The sequence below is a fragment of the Oncorhynchus masou genome, chromosome 31 (assembly GCF_036934945.1).
Source record: "Oncorhynchus masou masou isolate Uvic2021 chromosome 31, UVic_Omas_1.1, whole genome shotgun sequence".
Classification (NCBI taxonomy): Eukaryota; Metazoa; Chordata; class Actinopteri; order Salmoniformes; family Salmonidae; genus Oncorhynchus; species Oncorhynchus masou.
This window is the reverse complement of record NC_088242.1, coordinates 13,945,357-13,970,241: the sequence shown is the minus strand read 5'-3', so window position 1 is coordinate 13,970,241 and position 24,885 is coordinate 13,945,357. Positions and strand designations below refer to the sequence as shown.

At 43.2% G+C, this 24,885-nt stretch overlaps 1 protein-coding gene across 1 annotated transcript in view; it reads left to right on the top strand.

Annotated features, from left to right (window-relative positions):
* LOC135523470 (dystonin-like) overlaps window positions 1-24,885 on the top strand; it is a 210,139-nt gene that overhangs the window by 38,380 nt on the left and 146,874 nt on the right. The gene's annotated exons all lie outside the window — the stretch shown is intronic.

Sequence of the window (24,885 nt, the reverse complement as noted above, 5' to 3'; positions counted from 1 at the left end):
TTTTCTCAGTTTTGAAGAGGCATAGAGTGAATAAAGAAGAATGTTGTAGACGCTCCTTCTTTTACTTGTTATAAAATGTATGTTATTATTTTCAGTGTTGGTTAATTGGCCCCTACTATCAGCGTGGTATCAGCAGGACTGTTTTTGTGTTTTCACGAATAAGAAATCCAGAATTGCATGAGATGCATGTTAGAAATGTAATGTTTTAAAATGTGTTTACTGCGCTCTATTATCCCACAGGTCTGAACAATTCCTTACATTAAAACAATTGGGGAAATAGTCTACTTAGACTGTGAAGCAATAATTGTTTCTTTAGTCAGGGACAACAGTGACTCTGTCCCATATCTCTTGTCCGACCTAACGTTGTGTCTGTCAAAACAAACCAATACTGGTGATAAGATTAAGGGGCCAGTGGAACCTTGGAACAGATGATACAATTCACTGTCAAATTGTCCTTCCTATGCTGATGTCAGTCAACTAATTCCGGCACACACAGACATGAGAGGGGACATTGTCAGGGACTGTGTCTGTCACCATATACTGTAGCTGCCTTTCCTGTGTAAACGGCTTGTTTCACTTCTTTCATAGCATTGTAATAAGTCACACTGTATACACTATCTGATTGTAGACGGGTTGGATTTTTTCTGCCCTGGTTAGCTTCATACAAGATCCTACTGACAGCGTGCACTAGTATTCTGTGAAAGATGCTAGAAGGTTAGCAATTATAGCACCTAGTCCTATATGCAGGTTTCAAACTGTAAGACCTCACAGTGTTAGTTTGACATATACTGATTGGGCCTAAATGGCTAATCAAATGACTTGATTTAAAAATCAATACACATCCCTATACTCTGGCCCCAAACTGTCTTCCACTTTGAACGTGAAGCATTGAGGGTATCACACAATCATCTCCTAAATCACATTTCAAAAACTATCCTGATGAAGCTAATGGAGAAGCTTTCAGTTCTCCCTTCTTGGCGTTCAGTCTCTACCTTTAGCTGGGTAACATGATAAGGACTGTGCATTCTGAAGCAGCTGAGTTAGTTACCACATAGTCATATACACACACACTCTGGTGTGGCCCCCGCAGCAGCAGTTGCTGCCTAGGCACAGGCAGGGCCTGTGGGGAGGGGGGGACATTGTTCTCACTGGACCTCCTATGTGGTCGTACATGTATGTAATATATATATATTTATACAGTGCCTTCTGGAAGTATTCAGAGCCCTTGACCTGTTCCACATTTTATTACGTTACAGCGTTATTTTTTTCCCTCATCAATCTACACAATACCCCATAATGACGAAGCAATTTTTATTTTTTATTTTAAATATTTGCAAATGTATTAAAAAGAAAAAACAGAAATACATTATAAGTATTCAGACCCTTTCCATTGAGTCTCAAAATTGAGCTCAGATGCATCCTGTTTCCATTGATCATCCTTAAGATGTTTCTACAACTTGATTGGAGTCTACCTGTGGTAAATTCAATTGATTGGACATGATTTGGAAAGGCACACACATGTCTATATACTGTAAGGTCCAATAGTTGACATTGCATGTCAGAGCAAAAACCAAACCATGAGGTCGAAGGAATTGTCCGTTGAGCGCCGAGACAGGTTTGTGTTGAGGCACAGATCTGGGGAAGGGTGCCAAAACATTTATGCAGCATTAAATGTCCCAAAGAACACAGTGACCTCTATCATTCCTAAATGGAAGAAGTTTGTAACCACCAAAACTCTTCCTGGAGCTGTCTGCCCAGCCAAAATGAGCAATCGGGGAAGAAGGGCCTTGGTCAGGGAGGTGACCAAGAACCCGATGGTCACTCTGACAGAGCTCCAGAGTTCCTCTGTGGAGATGGGAGAACCTTCCAGAAGGACAACCATCTCTGCAGCACTCCACCAATCAGGCCTTTTATGGTAGAGTGGCCAAACAGAGTCCACTCTTCAGTAAAAGGCACCTGACTGCCCTCTTGGAGTTTGCCAAAAGGCACCTAAAGACTCTCAGACCATGAGAAACAGGATTCTCTGGTCTGATGAAACCAAGATGGAACTCTTTGGCCTGAATGCCAAGCGCCACTGTCTGGAGGAAACCTGGCTACATCCCTACGGTGAAGCATGGTGGTGGCAGCATCATGCTGTGGGGATGTTTTTCAGAGGCAGGGACTGGGAGATTAGTCAGGATCGAAGCAAAGATGAATGGGGCAAAGTACAGAGAGATTTTTGATAAAAACCTGCTCCAGAGCACTCAGGACCTCAGCCTGGGGCATAGGTTCACCTTCCAACAGGACAACGACCCTAAGCACACAGCCAAGACAAAGCAGGAGTTGCTTCGGGACAAGTCTCAGAATGTCCTTGAGTGGCCTAGCCAGAGCCCGGACTTAAACCTGATCTAACATCTCTGGAGAGACCTGAAAATAACTGTACAGTGATGCTCCCCATCCAACCTGAGAGAGCTTGAGAGGATCTGCAGAGAAAAATGGGAGAAACTCCCCAAATACAGGTGTTCCAAGCTTGTAGCGTCACACCTAAGAAGACTCAAGGCTGTAATTGCTGCCAAATGCTTCAACAAAGTACTGAGTAAAGGGTCTGAATACTTATGTAAATTTAATATTTATGTTTTTTATTTTAATAAATTAGCAAAAATGTATTTTATGGTGATATTCTGTGAAGATTGATGAGGGGGAAAAACTGTTTAATCAATTTTAGAATTAGACTATAACCTAAGAAAATGCGTAAAAAGTCAAGGGGTCTGAATACTTTCCGAAAGCACTGTATATATAGTACCAGTCAAAAGTTTGGACACACCTACTTATTCTAGAGTTTTTCTTAATTATTACTATTTTCTACATTGTAGAATAATAGTGAAGAAATCAAAACTATGAAATAACACATATGGAATCATGTAGTAACCCAACATTGTTTTACAAATCACAATATCATTATACTTGAGATTCTTCAAAGTAGCCACCCTTTGTCTTAATGTTAGCTTTGCACACTCTTGGCATTCTCTCAACCAGCTTCATGAGGTAGTCACCTGGAATGCATAGACTGATTTCGGAAAAGTCAAGGACCCTCCGGGCATGACTTAAAAATGTCAGAGTAAAGCTTTTTTTTAAATTCATGAGCAGTCCAAATGACTGCTTTAGCGGTTTTATTGTGTATTTTATAGTAACAACGTAATTTTACTATAAAAATGTATTAGCCTTCCTTTTGATGAGCCATGAACACACCCAGTCATGATGTTTTCATCTGATTGAAAAACAAATCACTTAAAGAAAGTAGGTTACCTGCGCACGTTAGTCCAAAATAGCATCAGATTGGCCGAAACGGTGCCCTTCTGTCTTACAATATGTAACCCTGTGTATTTGATGCAGACTGGCAAAAAATACTGGTGGGGATCACTTACTGTGTCTGTGCGTGTGTCTGTCTGTGTGTGTGTGTGTCTGTCTGTCTGTCTGTCTGTCTGTGCATGTGTCTGTCTGTCTGTCTGTCTGTCTGTCTGTCTGTCTGTCTGTCTGTCTGTCTGTCTGTCTGTCTGTCTGTCTGTGCATGTGTCTGTCTGTCTGTCTGTCTGTGTGTGAATGTGTATGTGTGTCTGTCTGTGTGTGTGTGTCTGTCTGTCTGTCTGTCTGTCTGTCTGTCTGTGCGTGTGTCTGTCTGTCTGTCTGTCTGTGTGTGAATGTGTATGTGTGTCTGTCTGTGTGTCTGTCTGTCTGTCTGTCTGTCTGTCTGTCTGTCTGTCTGTCTGTCTGTGTGTGAATGTGTATGTGTGTCTGTCTGTGCGTGTGTATCTGTCTGTGTGTGTGTCTGTCTCTGTGTGTGTGTGTGTCTGTCTGTCTGTCTGTCTGTCTGTCTGTCTGTCTGTCTGTCTGTCTGTCTGTCTGTCTGTCTGTGCGTGTCTGTCTGTGTGTGAATGTGTATGTGTGTCTGTCTGTGCGTGTGTCTGTCTGTGTGTGTGTGTGTCTGTCTCTGTGTGTCTGTCTGTCTGTCTGTCTGTCTGTCTGTCTGTCTGTCTGTCTGTCTGTCTGTCTGTCTGGGTGTGTGTGTGTTTGTGTGTTTTTAAAGCAGACACTCATTCCAGATTGATTCACCTCTCCTTGACTTTGTTGAATGGCTCATGAGGTCATAAATCATAAGTCATCATGTCTAAGGGCACTGTACCATCCTCACCTTCAGTCGATGACAGTTGCAGCTTGTCACCCAGGTTCTCGACTGCCACATTGGTGTAGAGCTTTCTTTAAAGCATATTTAGGGGGAGAGAACATTATCTAATGATAGCTGATACCTTAGCTATTTCATCCTGTATGTATAAAACCCTGTATTATCATGAGGCAGGATTTCCCTCCTCTTCTCAGTTGCCCCTAATAGCCATTATGTAATGCTTTGGTCAGACAGTCTTGTGTTATCAGCAGAATCATGACAGGCTGCCTAATATGACATCTCGGTGTAGGAGCTGAGGAGAAGTCTGTTGGCAGCAGGAGGACGTGGGAAATGACAAGCAGACATGTTTCATACTGTATATCCCCCTCCACACACGACCTCCTCTCTAATCAGTGAACCGGCTCTGACAGGGAGATGTACCACAGTATCTGCTGACGGGGTCTCTGTGGGGACCTCTGAGAGAGAGGGAGGGAGGCGGGGAGGGAGAGAGAGGGTTGTGGTATTATTAGTGTCTACTACACTGATAGGAAGTTATAGGGTTGTGGTATTATTAGTGTCTACTACACTGATAGGATGTTATAGGGTTGTGGTATTATTAGTGTCTACTACACTGATAGGATGTTATAGGGTTGTGGTATTGTTAGTGTCTACTACACTGATAGGATGTTATAGGGTTGTGGTATTGTTAGTGTCTACTACACTGATAGGATGTTATAGGGTTGTGGTATTGTTAGTGTCTACTACACTGATAGGAAGTTATAGGGTTGTGGTATTATTAGTGTCTACTACACTGATAGGATGTTATAGGGTTGTGGTATTGTTAGTGTCTACTACACTGATAGGATGTTATAGGGTTGTGGTATTATTAGTGTCTACTACACTGATAGGATGTTATAGGGTTGTGGTATTGTTAGTGTCTACTACACTGATAGGATGTTATAGGGTTGTGGTATTGTTAGTGTCTACTACACTGATAGGATGTTATAGGGTTGTGGTATTGTTAGTGTCTACTACACTGATAGGATGTTATAGGGTTGTGGTATTGTTAGTATCTACTACACTGATAGGATGTTATAGGGTTGTGGTATTGTTAGTGTCTACTACACTGATAGGATGTTATAGGGTTGTGGTATTGTTAGTGTCTACTACACTGATAGGATGTTATAGGGTTGTGGTATTGTTAGTGTCTACTACACTGATAGGATGTTATAGGGTTGTGGTATTATTAGTGTCTACTACACTGATAGGATGTTATAGGGTTGTGGTATTGTTAGTGTCTACTACACTGATAGGATGTTATAGGGTTGTGGTATTGTTAGTGTCTACTACACTGATAGGATGTTATAGGGTTGTGGTATTATTAGTGTCTACTACACTGATAGGAAGTTATAGGGTTGTGGTATTATTAGTGTCTACTACACTGATAGGATGTTATAGGGTTGTGGTATTATTAGTGTCTACTACACTGATAGGAAGTTATAGGGTTGTGGTATTATTAGTGTCTACTACACTGATAGGATGTTATAGGGTTGTGGTATTGTTAGTGTCTACTACACTGATAGGATGTTATAGGGTTGTGTTATTGTTAGTATCTACTACACTGATAGGATGTTATAGGGTTGTGGTATTGTTAGTATCTACTACACTGATAGGATGTTATAGGGTTGTGGTATTGTTAGTGTCTACTACACTGATAGGATGTTATAGGGTTGTGGTATTGTTAGTGTCTACTACACTGATAGGATGTTATAGGGTTGTGGTATTGTTAGTGTCTATTACACTGATAGGATGTTATAGGACTGCGGTATTGCACTGGGCTGTACTGGGCTGTACTGGACTGCACTGGTCTGTACTGGACTGCACTGGACTGCACTGGACTGCACTGGGCTGTACTGGACTGTACTGGGCTGTACTGGAATGCACTGGGCTGGACTGCACTGGGCTGGACTGCACTGGACTGTACTGGGCTGTACTGGACTGTACTGGGCTGTACTGGACTGCACTGAGCTGTACTGGGCTGTGTTGTGCTGGGCTGTGTTGGGCTGCGTTGGGCTGTGTTGGGCTGCGTTGGGTGGTTTTGAACTGCGTTGGGCTGTGCTGGGCTGTGCTGGGCTGTGTTGGACTGTGCTGGGCTGTACTGGACTGCACTGGACTGCACTGGACTGCACTGGGCTGTACTGGACTGTACTGGGCTGTACTGGAATGCACTGGGCTGGACTGCACTGGGCTGGACTGCACTGGACTGTACTGGGCTGTACTGGACTGTACTGGGCTGTACTGGACTGCACTGAGCTGTACTGGGCTGTGTTGTGCTGGGCTGTGCTGGGCTGTGTTGGGCTGCGTTGGGCTGTGTTGGGCTGTGTTGGGTGGTTTTGAACTGCGTTGGGCTGTGCTGGGCTGTGCTGGGCTGTGTTGGACTGTGCTGGGCTGTGTTGGGCTGTGTTGGGCTGTGCTGGGCTAAGTTGGGCTGTGCTGGGCTGTGTTGGACTGCGTTGGGCTGTGCTGGGCTGTGTTGGGATGTGTTGGGCTGTAATGGGCTGTGTTGGGCTGTGCTGGGCTGTACTGGGCTGTGTTGGGCTGTGTTGCCTGCATTGGGCTGGGCTGTGTTGGGCTGTGCTGGGCTGTGTTGGACTGAGTTGGACTGTGCTGGGCTGTGTTGGGCTATGCTGGGCTAAGTTGGGCTGTGCTGGGCTGTGTTGGGCTGTATTGGGCTGTGCTGGGCTGTACTGGGCTGTGTTGGGCTGCGTTGGACTGAGTTGGACTGTGCTGGGCTAAGTTGGACTGTGCTGGGCTGTGTTGGGCTGTGTTGGACTGCGTTGGGCTGTGCTGGGCTGTGTTGGGCTGTGCTGGGCTGTGTTGGACTGAGTTGGACTGTGCTGGGCTGTGTTGGGCTGTGCTGGGCTAAGTTGGGCTGTGCTGGGCTGTGTTGGGCTGTGCTGGGCTGTACTGGGCTGTGTTGGGCTGTGCTGGGCTGTACTGGGCTGTGCTCTGCTACTGTGAATGAGAAAATGTGCCTGTTTCTGTACTGAGCTTTACTTTATTTGAGGCTTCCTGACTGAAGTGTCTGCCCAAAGGAGGCAGCGGTCGGCAGTGCCGTGCATATACATTAGCTCATCGGAGAAAGGCCCCTGTGACATTGCCCATTTCTTTACGTCAACCTGTGCGTGAATGGGAGGCCAGTGACAGGAGGGAAAGACTATGTTTAGTGCCATGGTAGTGTCTCCTTGACTTGTTTTTCCCACCACTTTCTTTGGGGCTCATGTCATTGAAATCAGTGCTCCTGCCGTTTCCACTCTTACAGAATTAACTGTCTGGCCTGTGTGTTTATAAATACTGCTCTGGGCACGTGTCATGTGACTTTTGATGGCTTCTCCTGCCATGTAGTCAGAAGTCAGAATGAGCGACAGAAGAGCGACCTCTAACTGTCTTCATACAGGACAAAGTGACATACAAATTGTATCCACTATTGTATTCTGTTCTAGCTAGCGATATTAAAAAAAATATATACACTGCTCAAAAAAATTAAGGGAACACTTAAACAACACAATGTAACTCCAAGTCAATAACACTTCTGTGAAATCAAACTGTCCACTTAGGAAGCAACACTGATTGACAATAAATTTCACATGCTGTTGTGCAAATGGAATAGACAACAGGTGGGAATTATAGGCAATTAGCAAGACACCCCCAATAAAGGAGTGGTTCTGCAGGGGGTAACCACAGACCACTTCTCAGTTCCTATGCTTCCTATCTGATGTTTTGGTCACTTTTGAATGCCGGTGGTGCTTTCACTCTAGTGGTAGCATGAGACGGAGTCTACAACCCACACAAGTGGCTCAGGTAGTGTAGCTCATCCAGGATGGAACATCAATGCGAGCTGTGGCAAGAAGGCTTGCTGTGTCTGTCAGCGTAGTGTCACGAGCATGGAGGCGCAACCAGGAGACAGGCCAGTACATCAGGAGACGTGGAGGAGGCCGTAGGAGGGCAACAACCCAGCAGCAGGACCGCTACCTCCGCCTTTGTGCAAGGAGGAGCAGGAGGAGCACTGCTAGAGCCCTGCAAAATGACCTCCAGCAGGCCAAAAATGTGCATGTGTCTGCTCAAACGGTCAGAAACAGACTCCATGAGGGTGGTATGAGGGCCCCACGTTCACAGGTGGGGGTTGTGCTTACAGCCCAACACCGTGCAGGACGTTTGGCATTTGCCAGAGAACACCAAGATTGGAAAATTCGCCACTGGTGCCCTGTTCTCTTCACAGATGAATGCAGGTTCACACTAAGCACGTGACAGACGTGACAGAGTCTGGAGACGCCGTGGCAGCACAGTTCTACAGGCAGCACAGTTCTGCTGCCTGCAACATCCTCCAGCATGACCGGTTTGGCGGTGGGTCAGTCATAGTGTGGGGTGGCATTTCTTTGGGGGGCCGCAAAGCCCTCCATCTGCTCGCCAGAGGAAGCCTGACTGCCATTAGGTACCGAGATGAGATCCTCAGACCCCTTGTGGACCATATGCTGGTGCGGTTGGCCCTGGGTTCCTTCGAATGCAAGACAGTGCTAGACCTCATGTGGCTGGAGTGTGTCAGCAGTTCCTGCAAGAGGAAGGCATTGATGCTATGGACTGGCCCGCCCGTTCCCCAGACCTGAATCCAATTGAGCACATCTGGGACATCATGTCTCGCTCCATCCACCAACGCCACGTTGCACCACAGACTGTCCAGGAGTTGGCGGATGCTTTAGTCTAGGTCTGGGAGGAGATCCCATCCGCCACCTCATCGGGAGCATGCCCAGGCGTTGTAGGGAGGTCATACAGGCACGTGGAGGCCACACACACTACTGAGCCTCATTTTGACTTGTTTTAAGGACATTACATCAACGTTGGATCAGCCTGTAGTGTGGTTTTCCACTTTAATTTTGAGTGTGACTCCAAATCCAGACCTCCATGGGTTGATAAATTTGATTTCCATTGATAATTTTTGTGTGATTTTGTTGTCGGCACATTCAACTATGTAAAGAAAAATGTATTTAATAAGAATATTTCATTCATTCAGATCTAGGATGTGTTATTTTAGTGTTCCCTGTCAGGACCCGGTTTCGAACCTGGGTCTCCGGAGTGAGAAACAGTCACTTAACCAACTGAGCCACGAATAGACAGCAGAACCCAGAAGATGAGGCAGACACAGCAGTACTTAAGATGGTGTATTTAATAGAGAAAAAATCCTAAAATACAAAAATGGCAAATCCAAAAGGTGGTAGGAAAAACACAAAAAGACCTCAAAAGAAACTCACCAAAAATAAACAAAAAACAGAATACCACAAGAACGTCACCCGGAATCGACAAGAGCACACAGAACACTAGGGCAGGGTGCTAACATACAAACACAGAGCACAGAACAGAGGGAAACTAAGGGTTTAAATACACTCAGGGGAAACGAGACACAGGTGCAAATAATAATGGGGAACAAGGGAAAAACATAAGGACAAAAAGCACAATGGGGGCATCTAGTGACCAACAACTGGAACAACCCTGGCCAAATCCTGACAGTTCCCTTTATTTTTTTGAGCAGTGTATTATTCACATGAAGTCACCGTGGACCCCAGCTTGAAAACCCCTGAGCTAGGCTGCTGGGAGGTAAGAAAGGATGTTACTGAAATGGCAGAGATAGTAGGGCACACAGGGTTTAACTGTATTCACTATTTATAGCCGTGCCTATACACTTCGTCAAGTCATACCAACTGTCCCACCAAACACGCCAGAGTAAAACGGGGACCAGAGTAAAACGGGGGCCAGAGTAAAACGGGGGCCAGAGTAAAACGGGGGCCAGAGTAAAACGGGGACCAGAGTGAAAGGGGGGCCAGAGTAAAACGGGGACCAGAGTGAAACGGGGGCCAGAGTAAAACGGGGACTAGAGTAAAACGGGGACCAGAGTAAAACGGGGGCCAGAGTAAAACGGGTACCAGAGTAAAACGGGGACCAGAGTAAAACGGGGACCAGAGTAAAACGGGGACCAGAGTAAAACGGGGACCAGAGTAAAACGGGGACCAGAGTAAAACGGAGACCAGAGTAAAACAGGGACCAGAGTAAAACGGGGACCAGAGTAAAACAGGGATCAGATAAAACGGGTGCTCGTGTCACTGAAAGCAGTGCTGCTGCTATTTTAACACTCTCAGTATAAACTGTCTGGCCTGTGGGACTTTCTGTGTGTTTATAAATACTGCTCTGGGCACGTGTCATGTGACTTTTGATGGCTTCTCGTGTCATGTAGTCAGAAGTCAGAATGAGCAACAGAAGAGAGGGACTTTGAGTAGACTAAACCTCTTACATCATTTACACGGCCACATACTGTACACTATAGTTTGATGTTCTGTAGACAACATAAATAGCTTCCAGAATGAGCTCTGTTAGTAAATGAATGACATACTAATTACTCAGACCAAGATTAAATAAACAAACTCCCTGTCTGTATATGGTGAATGACAATGGCAAGTAGAAGTAATTAGCATTTTTAAATGAATATATTTGGTAGTTTCATTGATTTTACCTCCCCACAGTTCATTGGGAGAGGAAGTGTAAACTCTAACAGCCTATTTGCTAGAAAGGTATCTTGGCGGCGAAGAGAAAATGTTGCTGTTGTAAAGCACATTTTCTCCAATTCTACACATTTTTGAGCTGACAGAACATGTAGTTTTGAAGTTCATTTCCAGCAATTCTGAGAGCTGAGAGACAATTGGGTTGTTTTAAAGCAAATATCCTGCAATTCTCTGCATTTTGCTATGCCTAATTCTGTGATCCACTGCTCAAACATTCTAACAAAATCAATGGGCATGTATGTACCCTGAATGCCCGGTTTTGGGAATGTTCAATTCTCCCTTTTAATTGATTGTTAGTTCTCAAAGATGGTATTATATAAAAATATATATTGTTCAATATGCATGTCACGGTTGTCATAAAGAGCAGACCAAGGCGCAGCGTGATAAGCGTACATAACTCTTTTAATGAAAACAACTGACACTGAACAAAACAAACCGTGACGCTATATGACTAGTGCAAACAGGCAACTAAACATAGAATAACAACCCACAAAATAACCAAGGAATATGGCTACCTAAATATGGTTCCCAATCAGAGACAACGATAAACAGATGCCTCTGATTGAGAACCAATCTAGGCAACCATAGACATATAAACACCTAGACTAGGTAAACCCCATAAACATACAAAAACCCTAGACAATACAAAAACTACACAAACCACCCTTGTCACACCCTGACCTAACCAAATAATAAAGAAAACAAAGATAACTAAGGTCAGGGTGTGACATTGAAACAGTTTTTCCATCCGGAGAAACATCCCTTTGACGGCCAGCCTAAGAATTTTCAATACAGAAAAAACTGTAATTAGCTCCAATGACTTTAATTTCATTCATATTAAAGGGATAGTTCACATTTACTTCCCCAGACAGCTAGCATGCTAACTGTTGCTGTAGACTTATTGTGCTAATGCTAAGATTGCCACGTGAAACTACCTCTAACTTTCTTCATACTGGACTGTCACAAACCGGCTCGAAGTTCATAACAAAAAGGTAGACAATGTGGAGATAAGGAATAACAAAATATATTTATTAACTGAAGTAAACTAAATACAATTAACAATGGTGTGTGTAATCAGTAGTGTAAGTGAGTGTTTACGTGCATAAATGTGATAATGAGGGTTGTTGAAAGGTGCCAAAGTAAACAAACGGCTATGAATATGCCACAACCAAAATCTATAAGTGTGTCTACATGGAGAGAGTCTCCTCCATGAATGGGGAAGAGCTGTATTCATCCCGGGACACACCCGGGCCCAGGTGTGCCTGCATGGAGAGAGTCTCCTCCATGAATGGGGAAGAGGTGTATTCATCCCGGGACACACCCGGGCCCAGGTGTGTCTGCATGGAGAGAGTCTCCTCCATGAATGGGGAAGAGATGTATTCATCCCGGGACACACCCGGGCCCAGGTGTGTCTGCATGGAGAGAGTCTCCTCCATGAATGGGGAAGAGGTGTATTCATCCCGGGACACACCCGGGCCCAGGTGTGTCTGCATGGAGAGAGTCTCCTCCATGAATGGGGAAGAGCTGTATTCATCCCGGGACACACCCGGGCCCAGGTGTGTCTGCATGGAGAGAGTCTCCTCCATGAATGGGGAAGAGGTGTATTCATCCCGGGACACACCCGGGCCCAGGTGTGTCTGCATGGAGAGAGTCTCCTCAATGAATGGGGAAGAGGTGTATTTATCCCGGGACACACCCGGGCCCAGGCGTGTCTGCATGGAGAGAGTCTCCTCCATGAATGGGGAAGAGGTGTATTTATCCCGGGACACACCCGGGCCCAGGTGTGTCTGCATGGAGAGAGTCTCCTCCATGAATGGGGAAGAGGTGTATTCATCCCGGGACACACCCGGGCCCAGGTGTGTCTGCATGGAGAGAGTCTCCTCCATGAATGGGGAAGAGATGTATTCATCCCGGGACACACCCGGGCCCAGGTGTGTCTGCATGGAGAGAGTCTCCTCCATGAATGGGGAAGAGGTGTATTCATCCCGGGACACACCCGGGCCCAGGTGTGTCTGCATGGAGAGAGTCTCCTCAATGAATGGGGAAGAGGTGTATTTATCCCGGGACACACCCGGGCCCAGGCGTGTCTGCATGGAGAGAGTCTCCTCAATGAATGGGGAAGAGGTGATTTCATCCCGGGACACACCCGGGCCCAGGTGTGTCTGCATGACGCTGACGACCCTCCCAGCTCTGCCTGCCGACGTCCTAATAAGGAAAACAAGAGCAAAGAGACAGAATACGGCAGACAGAGGGTGAGGGGCGTCACAGGACGGAGAAACATACATTTTTTATCCACTATTGTATTCTGTTTTAGCTAGCGATATTCATACAAAATCATTATTTTTCACATAAAAATTCCCCAAAACATTTCTTATAAAAAACGTAATTGCAGACCCCAGCTTTAAAACCCCTGAACTAGGCTGCTATGAGGTAAGAAAGGTTGTTAATGAAATGGCACAGATAGAAGGGCACACATGGTTTAACTGTCATCGCTATTTATAGCCGCGCCTATACACTTCTTCTCCACAAGTCACACCAACTGTCCCACCAGATCAACAGCTGTCCAAGTTTTACCAGGCTGCTGGATGTCTGACCAGGGTCATATTCAGTAGGTCACACACACCAGAGCAAAACATTGTGCAGCGGAAAATGAAAGTCAGTATAATCGTATTGGACTAATTCAGGTAGTACCTCCTCGTTTCACAGTGATTCACAGTGTTTCAAAGTGTTTACTACCTACTAAACATTAACATGCTCAGCATGGAGGACTGACATGAAACTGGTCTTTATTTATTTAACTTTTATTTTGACAGGGAGTTATCCTGATAACAAGGTCCTTTTACAGATGAGCCCTGTAATTACAAACATATACACATCAATACACTACAAAAAGCAAAGCGGAGATACCAAACAACTACAACACACATTACTTGAGAGAGTTGAAGTAAACATATTGGCGTAAGTCCAAATGGTGGGATATTATGTCATGAATGTAGTTGTAAGTGAAACCAGTCGAAAGGTCACAGTCCTTCTGTTATTGTCAGTCAGTCATAATGCTCAGCTTCTCTTATCTGTAGTACTTTATGCCTGGCATCAAGCATCGCTGGACAAGCTGGGGTTTGTTTGTGAGTCATTCTAAAGTTGTTAAAGAATAAACACAGAGGTATAAGATCATATTAAAACTTATATTCTTTTTTTATTTTACCCTTATTTTACCTGGTAAGTTGACTGAGAACACATTCTTTTTTTCAGGAGAGAGGAGTGAGGATGAATGAGCTAATTAGAAGCTGAGGATGATTTGGTGGCCAAGATGGAATGGGCCAGATTGGGAATTTAGCCAGGACACTGGAGTTAACACCCCTACTCTTACAATAAGTTCCATGGGATCTTTAGTGACCACAGAGAGTCAGGACACCCATTTAGCGTCCCAAGCGAAAGACAACACCCTACAAATCAATGGTATAATTAAGCAATAAGGCCCGATGAGGTCTGGTATATGGCCAATATACCACGGCTAAGGGCTGTTCTTATGTACGACGCAATGCAGAGTGCCTGGATACAGCCCTTAGCCGTGATATAATGTCCATATACCACAAACCCCAGAGTTGCCGTATTGCTATTATAAACTGGTTACCAACATAATTAGAGAAATTAAAATAATAGGGTTGTGGTATTGAATGCTGATTGGCTGACAGCCGTAGTATATCAGACCGTATACAATGGGTATGACAAAACAATTATTTTTACTTCTCTAATTATGTTGATAAACAGTTTATAATAGTAATAAGGCACCTCGGGGGTTTATGATATATGACCAATATACCAAACCTCCTCTGGCCTTATTGCTTAAATGACAAATGACACGTCAGTTATTGCAATGTTATTCTTCCCCTCTGGCATTTTGTCACATCACATGATGTTTCAATAGTTAGTTTAAAGCTACTCCTCTCTTTGACTTTAGACTCCAAAGAGTAACCTCCCAAGTGGACAGAGAAAGTGTAACAGATTCATGTAGACTTGTGATACTACAAACATCAACCGAGTCAAGTCAGAGGGCAAGAGCTGTAAGGGAACACATTTAACACATTCCCATGGCCCTGGGTGGACTGTAGCACTTCCAACCATCAACAGTTAAGCATGAAAAACCAAGAGAGGGCCTGGATTCAACACACCCTTGTTTTGTAGGGGGATCCAGACCATGTTTGCTAATGAGTATTTTGGTCTGCCGGTCCTGCAGTGTGTGCTTGTGTTGGAACTTGCACTTGACTGGCTGGATCAACTTCAATGTCGTGGAGAAGGGCTCAAGTAAGGCTCATTAGTTTTACCACCAATGGATAAACCCTTGAATGAGTAGGTGTGTCCAAACTTTTGACTGGTTCTATATAAAGAGTAATTGCATGTCAATTTTTAAATAAAAAATAAAAACGTTTTACCCCCCAATTTTGTGGTATCCAATTGTTAGTAGTTATTATCTTGTCTCATCGCTACAACTCACGTGCGGGTTCAGGAGAGACGAAAGTTGAGAGCCATTGGAGGAAGGAAACACTGTGCACCTAGTGACCTGGTCAGCATGCACTGCGCCTGGCCCACCACAGGAGTCACTAGTGCGCGATGAGACAAGGATATCCCTACCAGCCAAACCCTCCCTAACACGGACGACGCTAGGCCAATTGTTTGTCGCCCCGGTTGCGACAGAGCCTGGGCTTGAACCCAGAGTCTCTGGTGGCGCCACCCAGGAGGCCCCTACATGTATATTTCAATGGGACTTTCCTGGTTAAAGGTATACTTCGAGATTTTAGTAATGAGGCCCTTTATCTACTTCCCCAGAGTCAGATTAACATTTGATACCATTTTTTGTCTCAGCATGCTAGCAGACACCCATAGACCTCCAGTCATTGACTCGTGCTGGTTAGCAAATTCCTTCTAACTGCATGCAGAGACATGAACATGTAATATAAGAGGGAATTTCAAGGGCTCACGTCAATTTCAATGGGACTTTCTGCCTGAATAAAATATTCAAGTCCAACATCACACAGTTTATTGGACATTATAATAGGGTTGTAATAATGTGTTGGTGAGTGCAAGTGATGACTGTGTGCCAGTAAGTTGTGACTGTAGTGTAGTTATCAGCTGATGGCCATAAACATTGAGATCCTACTACTATAAAGGGAGGCTTACTGGATATCCTATCTAAAATATTGACCACTGGTGGTCTGAATATTGACTTTGATCTCAGGCCCTTCTTATGAACAATTCTCTCTTGTATGAACAAGTCTTATAAATTGATATATTCTTTCTATGTTCCCCCTGTTGATGATGCTTATTATTCATTATGGTTGAACCTTAAGATTACATGCAAGAACATATTTTTATGAAATAGTAAACAATTAAATATATATGTGAAATTGAATTAAACAATAATGTATGTTTTGCTAATATTATGTACAATATTAATTATGTTTCAACAAGATAACAATTGTCTAATATATTCAATATGCTATACACTTTTGTTTTTATTTTTTAAGTTTCACTCAATTCATTCTAATTAACTTAATAATTATGACACAGCCCTCACTATTGTCATTGGTTGCACTAATTGCACTGTTTGTCTGCATAACCTGGTATGTATGACATTCCCCTGAAATGATGCCAAAACATTGGTAAATTACCAAATCAATTACTGGGAATTTAAATATAGTGTGCTTCTCTGTTTATTTTTTATAGCATAATGTTTTAGCTGACATAATGTTTATTATCATGGTAGGAAGCAGGCCTGTGTAGATCACACTGAAATTATTACCTCTGACTTTACTGGGGTGTTCAGCTGTAAAACTAGGACTGCTAATTACAAGCTCCAGACCTGACCAGACCTTTTAACGTGGTGGTATAAGTAGACTCTGATTACTCTCTCTCTATTTATATAATTTACCTTTTCACACATTTTGGTAAGTAATATTATAGTTTGGTGTGTTTTTATGAGGTTAATTTTCACTATTTTAGAGGATTGAAGATTTAGAAGAAGTGATTTGAGTGTAGAACTATGTTCCTCAAGAGGGCACTCTTCTCTTTAGATTACCATTCTCTTTGCCTAGGAGAAGTACACACTTTCCACAGACTCAGTGAAACTGTATCCAACCAGTTACTACTGTATCCCCTCAGTACTACAGTCTCTGTGTGCAATTTCCACTCATGATGTCATGTGAGTACAATACAGATGTCTTTTTTCTATGTTTTAATAAACTGCTCCTCATGGTCATTTGATGTTATGGATTTCAAACTTGGGCTCTACGCTGACCTTTTTTATGATGAGCACGTGTGCGGCTAAGTTGAAAAATGTAAGCTCACACAAAGAAATGTAGGAGCACAATGAAACATGTTTGAGGTATTAAAGCTAGAATCCATATTCCTAGGTGCACTGGTGCTCCTAAATTCAAATTCCAGGTCGCACAGCAAAGTATTTGGGCGCAAAGGCAAGTAAAATAGTCCCACTTTAGAGGCCTGAATGTGCCCTGGTGGTCAATGATACAGCAAATTCATCCTGTCTCTGGACCTTGAACAAGGAAGGGTGTTGTTGAGCTGGGAAGGGTGTTGTTGAGCTGAGAAGGGTGTTGTTGAGCTGGGAAGGGTGTTGTTGAGCAGGGAAGGGTGTTGTTGAGCTAGGAATTGTGTTGTTGAGCAGGGAAGGGTGTTGTTGAGCTGGGAAGGGTGTTTGCTGAGCTGGGAAGGGTGTTGTTGAGCAGGGAAGGGTGTTGTTGAGCTAGGAATTGTGTTGTTGAGCAGGGAAGGGTGTTGTTGAGCAGGGAAGGGTGTTGTTGAGCAGGGAAGGGTGTTGTTGAGCAGGGAAGGGTGTTGTTGAGCAGGGAAGGGTGTTGTTGAGCTGGGAAGGGTGTTGCCTTGGACACGCCTTGAAGAGCCCATTTGTATTAATGAGTCTCAAGTCTGCTCATGTATTATGCAGTAAGCTGTAAGGCCACTGGGATCACAAATTGCAATGTCCTGAAGGCCAAGCTCTGCTCTACCCAGTGGCAGTTGTGATTTACTTAACAGTTATGGAGAGAGAGGGAACGGGAGATATATGTACAGTACAGAGAGAGTGGGAGAAGGAGTGATATAGCAGCACTGCAGTCTTGCTGCAGATGAAAGTGTCTGCAACACTACCATGGCTGGGGTGGATTTGAAACACAGTCTTATTGGTTTAACAGGGACACTGTGAAATCTAAACAGATATTGGGAGGAAAGCTGTTTGATATGTTCAATGACTGTCAACCTTTCTGACCTTTCAAAAGCGTCAATGCTGAGCATTGGCGTTCTTATGCCATTGCGTTTTATACTAAAGTACAGGGAATTTTGCAGAACCCGCAGATCACCTTGATTTCATTGTTTCATATTCCCAGACAGTATGTATCTGATTCTAGAACAGGTTACCCCCTCCTCCATGTCATCTTTGTCATTATATCTGAAAGGAAAAGCTGATCAGCACTCCCATTGATGTCATTGCAACCAGATTTGTTCCCAGGGTGTGTTCCCATGAAAGGGTAGAGGTGGGATGGATATTTTGTCCTCCCTCATGTGCAATCCAAATCGAAGTTTATTTGTGCGCACACAGATTTGCAGATTTTAAACGCAAGTTAAGTGAAATGTTTGTAGCTCCAACACTGCAGTAATTTCTAGCAAAACATTAAACAAAAAGTAAAAAATATATAAAATAGTTAAGAAATATCAGAATGAGCAATGTCAGAGTATGGAAATAATATATATATAGTTGGGAACTGATTGTACAAAGCATTAAGGACACCTTCCTAATATTGAGTTGCACCCCCTTTTGCCCTCAGAACAGCCTCAATTCACTGCATAATGTTGAATAGTCTTGTTGATACATTTCAATGTAAAACAAATTACTTTAAACATTAACACTACAATTAAAATGGCTGCTGTAGTTGTGTATATTACCAGCGATGCAAAAACTGATGTCAAGGAAAATGAGACCTGGAGTAAGGTTGTGGGACGAAATGCCCAAAAGGAGATTGTTTTACCTATTTTTATCATGGAGAGAGAAATCTTGACAAAGGAGGAGGTCATAGCCAACCCCATTAAGGAGGAGGAGCTCTATCACATTCTCATACATGAAATTCATCCAAACCACTTGAGGTCAGTACAGAGAGCATGTGCACTCTGACATATATCTTCTCAGTAAGGAAGCAAGGGCAAAGCTTCTGATCAGAGAAATAACAGTCAGAGGAAAACATGTTATGTTCAACGAGAATAATCTGTTCAGTTTGAAGTGGCGCATGGCTGACCAGAACTCTAGTTACAATTAAAGATCTGCCTGAATCAGCATATTCAGATTCAGACTTAAGATTCAGAATTCAGATTCAGAAAACGTTTAATGTCCTCAGAGAGGAAATTCATCTAGCAGCAGTCATAAAACATATCACATCTAAAAATGTAAAATGAATAGCAAAGGATATTTACGAACAAACAACTTGATGATAGTGTTGTGATGATAGTGTTGTGACTGAGTGTCTGGCTAAAGCTGGGTGTAAGGTGGTGGGGAGAGTGATGAGGTGCATGATAAGATACAAGGGTCAACACACAAACTGATACAATGGAGATCATTTAAAAGTAAAGATGGAAAGATGGACACTCACTGGATCAAAGTATTTTATGATGGACAAGGTCCTGCGCATAGACAGGACTGGCTGACACAATCCCACACTAGAGGGGTCAGGAGATGGTAGAGTACAATCCTACTACACTGGACAACATAAGTTGCATAGAGGAAACTTTTTCACACTAGGTGCAGGACAACAATCCTGTCCCTATGAGTAGGGCAGACGTATCACATATCTCAGCTGAAATGACAGAAAGTGAGACTTGAGGTTGAAGAGCATAATTTCTGGGCTCCTAAGGACAAAGACGGAGTGAATGACACATTGGAGTTGGTACCTGGTGAGCCAGAGTCTACTTCAACAATGACCTCTCATTCCAAGAAAAAGAAGAATAAGAGGAAAAACGCTAAACATGAAGCTGGAAAAGTGGCAACTGAGAGAAGTGACAATCATAACCCAATAGAAAACTCTGAGGATAATAAGAGACTCCAAAGGCAGTGCAACTCTCTGGGGAATACTAAAGACAGCAGCCAAACATCAAGGCTTTCATTCAAACAATCCGGAATCAACAAACACCCAAACGGACCAGGGTACCAAGCTCCCCATCAGAGTCTGGAGTTAGGTCACCTGCAGACAGAAAACGGCTGATATGGAGGATGTAATTCTGGGAGAAGTGGGAAAAAGAATCCAGAACCAAATCATTGATGAATGGTAGAACGTGAATGTTTGAAATAATCTATATTTGAGTAGCCTATATTTTCTGGTTCAGAGACGGACATTCTGTGTATGTGAGCATAACCTCTGTCGATAACAAGGCTTTTCAAACGAATGAGCAATCTGCAGATAATACAATTTTAATACATGTCCCAAACAAAACCCGCCTTCGAGACAGATAATCAGTTCCCTTAATCCAGCTATTAGAAAACCTTGTACCATGAAACTTGTCAAACCGGTAATCAGGCTAAAATGCTCTGGGACCCTCATTCCAAGCCTAGATGAATATTAGGAGGTCACCTAAATATTTGTAGCATTATTTCTGAGTGAACAAGTAAAACATTTAATGAATGACTCTAATCTTGATTATTTTTTCTGTTTCTCTGAGACATGGCTGTCAGGCGTGTGCGTACTTCTGGTGAAGTCAGGTGCAGGAGAGCAGAGAATTGTGAACAGGCGCACACTTTATTACGGGAGGAGAAAGATTACAGACGGACGCAGCTGCGTCAAAAACCTCCAGCCATCAAGGCAAAGTGTATAGCGTGCACAAACAGTCACAAAACATGAATGTTTAACAATTCATACAGGCTTCGTGAAATAACACGGAAATAACGAACGCCACCCTGGCGCGTTACAAAACATGTAACACACAAACAATATCACACGAAGACATGAGGGAGAACAGAGGAATAAATACATGCAGTGTAATTGGGGAATGTAAACCAGGTGTGCAAAACAAGACAAAACAAATGGATACATGAAAAATGGAGCGGCGATGGCTAGAAAGCCGGTGACGTCGACCGGCGAACGCCACCCAAACAAGGAAAGGAGCCGACTTCGGCGGAAGTCGTGACAATGGCTGAAGAAATCTTCTCCTATTTCTGCTTTAATGTCTCTGGATATTCAGGGGAAAGGGTAGAGGGGGTGGATTGCTTATGTACATGAAAGATAACTTTAAATGCAATCATATCATAAACATGCCAATGACCTTGCATGTATGGGACTGAATGTCTTCCTCTCCCCTCATATGTCTCTCACTGTTATTGTATTATATCGACCACCAACTTCTGATATCTTGTTTTAAGACCATCTAAATACCATGCTTAAAGAATGTGATCATAAGAAGGAGATAATCTTCATGGGTGATTTCAATATAAAGTGGTAAAACATAACTTGCAGGAAAAAGCTCAAAGAGATCACAGACTATTTCAACCTGACTCAAATAATACAAGGTCCAATCAGAGTAACAAAGTCATCCCAGACTCAAACTGATCCGGTGTTTACTATCAGACCTGGACCTGATCGAAAAACTAAGTCCATTAACTTACTAACTGGCATATCTGACCACAATGTTCCATTGGTGGTTAGAAAGATCCATAAAAAGAGATTTAGGAACCATATTAATGTAACTACGATGCAGCTATAAGTCATATTGATTGATCTGATCTCTTAAGCAATGAAGACCCAGAGTCTGGATACAGAACATCTCTGTCAGCTATTGACAAAGTGGATACCTGTTTTACCAGGAAATGTCAACGAAAGCCAAGATGGAAAACTCTCTACCATGGCTCAACGTGGACCTCTGGAGGCAGATGAGAGGATCAGATTCAGCTGTTTTTAGTCTTTGCTATGTTGTAATAAAGTGCAAAGCTGTCATCAAGTCAAAGGGTGGCTACTTTGAAGAATCTCAAATATTTTATATATTTTGATTTATTTAACACGTTTTGGTTACTACATGATTCCATAGGTGTTATTTCATAGTTGTGATGTCTTCACTATTATTCTACAATGTAGAAAATAGTAAAAAAATAAATAATGTTGTGGCCAATATACCAATCCTCCTCGGACCTTATTGCTTAAATGACTCCTCGGACTTTATTGCTTAAATGACTCCTCGGACCTTAATGCTTAAATGACTCCTCGGGCCTTATTGCTTAAATGACTCCTCGGGCCTTATTGCTTAAATGACTAGTGTCAATATTATTCTTCAAATTCCCCTCTGGCATTTTGTCACATCACATGATGTTTCAATAGTTAACCGGTTTAAAGCTACTCCTCTCTTTGGCTTTAGACTCCAAAGAGTAACCTTCCAAGTGGACAGAGAAAGTGTAACAGATTCATGTAGACTTGTGATACTACAAACATCAACCGAGTCAAGTCAGAGGGCAAGAGCTGTAAGGGAACACATTTAACACATTCCCATTGCCCTGGGTGGACTGTAGCACTTCCAACCATCAACAGTTAAGCATGAAAAACCAAGAGAGGGCCTGGATTCGGCACACCCTTGTTTTGTAGGGGGATCCAGACCATGTTTGCTAATGAGTATTTTGGTCTGCCGGTCCTGCAGTGTGTGCTTGTGTTGGAACTTGCACTTGACTGGCTGGATCAACTTCAATGTCGTGGAGAAGGGCTCAAGTAAGGCTCATTAGTTTTACCAGGTAATGTATGAACCCTTGAATGAGTAAGTGTGTCCAAATCTTTGACTGGTACTGTGTGTAGTTGATTTTATTCAAACACATAGGCTGTGTCTGTTTATATTTGTAAAAAATAAATGTAAACGTTTCGACGAATTAGTCGAAAGAACAGGACGACTCTCGGTCGACCAAGATTTCTTTGAGTCGGGGACAGCCTTAACTCTCCCAAATGTTCTGTGTTCTGTCCGCTAAAATGTGGAGCAATTCCCAGTCCCAGACTCCCAGCCCAGTAGTGAATCCTCTGCAGCTTTACACACATAGTATTTATAGATGAACCACATGGAAATGTCCTCTGAGACACACTGACAGTGGCAGCACCATTGAGACACCTCTGTATTAAGGAAAGGCCTATATGAATAATCACCCATCAGTATTTGCCTCTGAACTGACCAATGTACCTCATGCCATTGCCTGTGTTTTGTATGCTAATTTTGGCATCATATTTTATGCAGCCTTAAGTAAAGGGTGTGGTTGTTTTGATTTCAGTTGGTGTTGTGGTTTTTTCCCAACGAGCGCAAGTGAGTGTGCTAAATGTGTTTTATGAAACAGTAATTGATACTGTTGTGGGCGGTGCACTGTAGGATGTGCTGTATGTGTGGAAATGCAGACTAATCATTTGTATTCAGACTTCTCTGATTGGGTTAAATGCATATTGAATCTTTAATTGTTATATCTATTCCTATGTTCTACTGCAATGATGCCCCTTCCCATTTCAGGTTAAAATGTCATTCGAAAAAAATGGTTTCTAAGCAGACAAATACCTTTGCTCCTTTTCTTAAGGAGCATTATTAGCAGGGGTGGAACTTTGGTTTTAGAAGTGGGTGGGGACATAACTTTTTGTATATATTTGTGTTAAATATCCAGTTGGATAAAAAGTCCAAACAGCCTACCCAGCTGCTCAGAGGCATTAGACATCCACATTGTCCGAAAGCTCACCGTTGTCTCGTTTTGTATCACATTCCAATGGTAAAACTGGGGGGACAAGAATGCAATTTCAGAATTTGGCCCGTCCCCAGTGAAAGTTCCTTATTAGTTAGTTCCTCAAATGCATTTGTGCTGTGGCCTTAAGTAAACATGAACCACATAAGAAGACCACTGAGTTGTGTTGGAAAACCTGACAGAACTCGTTCTGGATGCTTGATGAAAAGTGGAGTAACTGCAGGCTGCCCTCGAGGCAGACAGGAGGAGTCTGTTGCTGCTCCTTTAGTAACGCTGGTAGCTCACACACATCCCTCTGCCAGGACCATGATACACTCTCTCCAGAGTCCCCGGGAGCTAACAATGGCTAAGGAGATATGGCACCTGCTGGGGAGTGAGGGGGAGCTCAGAGCTCACCTGGTGACGTTGATGTGCTGCATGGGTCAGTATCATGTGTCTTTCTGCTTTGCTTCCCTCCAATCCTCTTCCGGGTTCAGAAGATTGGGAATTTCAATTGCTGACTGAGCGTTTAAGCTTGCCCTAGTTTCTCATTTACAGGGGGGATCTTAAAACCTCCCAAAGCTAAATCTTGTTGTGTTATAATGCTGTTGTAATTGGACTAGCTTCTCTTTTGCATGTTGGTTCCAAAGTCCAAGAAGATGCAGATTGTGTGGGGTTGTTGTTGTTTTTAAAGCTGAGACAGAGGCTTTGTTAAATGTGAAGTTTATAATGTCATGTTTTTAATGTGATTTACTGGGCTCGTGATTGGTATCAAAGTATGCCTATGAGTGCTTGTAGCAGATGGACCTTTAGGCAGAGAGATAAAACAGGACAGACAGACATCTGGCCTGAATCCTGAATCCCACACTGCAGCCTTCTCTCTGTCTTTCTGTGTGAGACAGGTAATAGTAAGTATGGAGGGTCTCTCCCCAAGCTGTGTGTCTCAGGACCAGTAGCCTACTGTCCATGTGCAGTGTTGCAGTACAGTAATGGATTTTGTTAGGCTAATGATACAGAAATATTAGATAGGTATTTTGTCTATGTTGTTAGATTCTCATAGCAAATGTTTTTGTCTGTGTAGCATAGCTGGTGATAGTTTTTGTCTTGACAGCCTACAATTGAGCCTTTATCTTTCCATTTTCTATCCCAGAGAGACTGATGTCTGTTAGAGGCTGCATGTGGAAGCGGCCAGTCTGGATGTCATGGATACAAGAAACACAAAATAATGTGGTTGACAGTGTACAATAGTGAATCATAAGTAATGGAAGCTAGGCCTCATGCATAGAAGTTACTTCTTTTCAATTACGCTTCCAAAAAGATCAATCTCTCTGGAGACTACTGGGAATGAACCCACTTGTAAGTAAGACCCCAGGAAGAGTAGCTGCTGCTTCTTCAACAGCTAATGGGGATCCAAAGAAAAATCA